The following is a 2,644-nucleotide window of genomic DNA, read 5'->3' as shown; positions in this document are numbered from 1 at the left end:
AAAATCGCATAACAGCCGAGCATACACCCAGCAGCGCTGCTGAGGCCTGAACGGGATGTGGAATGAAGTGGGCGGGCATCGGGAGGCCACTATGGCACGGGGCAAGCACTATGGGCAGTCTATCTGAAGTGTACCTGGCATATAAGACGACCCCCCACTTGGAGGCATATTATTCAGGGCCAAAAAATCGTCTTATATGCCGGCAAATACGGTATAAACATGAAATCATTTGTCTTTCAATATGTAAAAGAATAATTTTTAGATATAGGCCAAATTTTCCTTGGCTCATTATGACACTTAGTGTTATTAAATAAGTTATGGGGTACTGATCCTTTGGAATGCATTTGCCATTACACATGATAATGTAACTAGGTATTATCATAAAAATAGGTCCCAGAATATATTTAACATCAGCAATAAAACAGAACTATCTCTAAATCCACAAAAATATTGTGATTTGAAAGTATATTCATCAAAAAGTTAGCAGTGCTTTATTTGTGCGTGGCTGGATTTAAGATAGTTCACTTTCTTTGTATATTTTTAAAATTTTTATATGGTAAGAATGTATTGATTTAAAATCAGACAAGCACAAACTTTTTTTCACACAAGAAAACATTAAGCCTTGCCTTTCAAATATGTCCAATCCAGCACTTGACTGCTAAGGCAGGAGATATATAGAAATGTAGAAACAATAGGTATGTAGATTAATAGATATACAGCATATATAGAAATATAGAAACGTTGCTCAGTGAGAACAAGGGAAAAGCTACATTCTGAGACTGAAGGTAAACTAGCCCAGCCGGATGGCTCAGTTGATTGGAGTATCATCCAGTGCACCAAAAGGTTGCAGGTTTGATTCCCGGCCTGGGTGTGTACAGGAGGCACCTGATCAATTTTTCTCTCCCCCTCTCTCTAAAAAATCAATAAAAACATATCCTCAGGTGAGATTTAAAAAAAGAAAAAGAAAAAAAAACCTGAACTATAGGGTTCATACTTTCCTTTGGAGTGGTAGGGTCTATGTAGATTAATAGATATACAGCATATATAGAAATATAGAAACGTTGCTCAGTGAGAACAAGGGAAAAGCTACATTCTGAGACTGAAGGTAAACTAGCCCAGCCGGATGGCTCAGTTGATTGGAGTATCATCCAGTGCACCAAAAGGTTGCAGGTTTGATTCCCGGCCTGGGTGTGTACAGGAGGCACCTGATCAATTTTTCTCTCCCCCTCTCTCTAAAAAAATCAATAAAAACATATCCTCAGGTGAAGTTTAAAAACAGAAAAAGAAAAAAAAACTGAACTATGGGGTTCTTACTTTCCTTTGGAGTGGCAGGGTTCTTTTAAATAGCCCGGTAAGAAGGACACTGAGAACCATCCATAACAATACACACTATAAACATTCCAAACACAAAAGCAGCAATCGGCTAAGGATTTGGGACTGATAATTTTTCAAGCCAGGAGTGTGGCTTTTAAAAGGACAGTATCCTTACTCCCATGGCTGATTTTAAAAATGAATTAGCAACCTATAACTAAAACCATGGAGCACAGGCAACCTCAGTGGGCTAAAGATAGCAATGCAGCACTAGTTCAGGTACCAGGATATATCAGCCCTGGTGCTGGAAGGCAGGACATGCAGATCAAGGTTCAGATCCTGGCATTGTGGCCTTGCCAGTCACTTCAAAGTCCTGCACCACAGTCCCTATGCAACGTGGCATGAGTCTTAGAGTCCTCTCAGGCAGGCCCACCCAGCGGGGGTGACCAGAGTCAATGCAGGGCTCTGCTCCTCTGGGAGCACCCTGGGTGGCAGCTCTGCCCACTCACTCAGTGCACATGAGACTCCCAAAGCAGATGGGGCTGTGGAGGCTCGCCTGTCCCATAAAATACCATGGAGATGAGGGGTCTATATCACCTCCCCTTGAATATCAGCCTGGGTGACAGCTTCAGCCAGTACAGGGTAGTGGGGGTGACTCCCTGTGACATCAAGGGCTCAGAAACAAAGGACAACATGGCTTCCTTCTGACTCTTTCACATGCTCTTGAAACACACTCTTGGAACCCAGCTTCCAGGAGGTGCAAAGCCACGCCATGACCAAAGCACAAGCAGGTGCTCTGCCCATGGTCCCAGCTGGCCTCAGATACATGAGTGAAGGACTGGCCCCAGCCACCTGAGTCCCCCCAGCATTCCAAGTCTTCCTCGCCAAGGGTCCCAACGTTATGGAGCAAAGGCAAGCATGCCCACTGGATCTTGACCACACAACATGTGAGCATGCTAAAATGGTGGTTGTTTATGCCACTTGGTTTGTGATGTATTATTAGGCAGTAATGGTACCTGGAACTCCAGGTCTGACGAATGAGTTCACTTAATAAACACTTACCTAATGCTTACTATGTGCAAGTCCCTTTTCTAAGTAAAATACAAATATTACTTTGTATTATAATCTAATCTAATAAAAGAGAGAAATGCAAATTGACCATACCTTCACTACACCCCAAGCCATCCCCACCAGCCAATCAGAGCAACTATATGCAAATTAACCTAACCAAGATGGCAGCCAGCAGCCACAGAGCTGGAGCAAGCAGGAGGCTTGGTTGCTCCAGTGATGGAGGAAGCCAAGCTTCCTGGCCAGCTCTGAGCTCCACTGAAGA

Source organism: Myotis davidii, unplaced genomic scaffold (genome assembly GCF_000327345.1).
Source record: "Myotis davidii unplaced genomic scaffold, ASM32734v1 scaffold758, whole genome shotgun sequence".
NCBI classification, from domain to species: Eukaryota; Metazoa; Chordata; class Mammalia; order Chiroptera; family Vespertilionidae; genus Myotis; species Myotis davidii.
The sequence above is the reverse complement of the archived record's forward strand: the minus strand, read 5'-3'. Positions refer to the sequence as shown.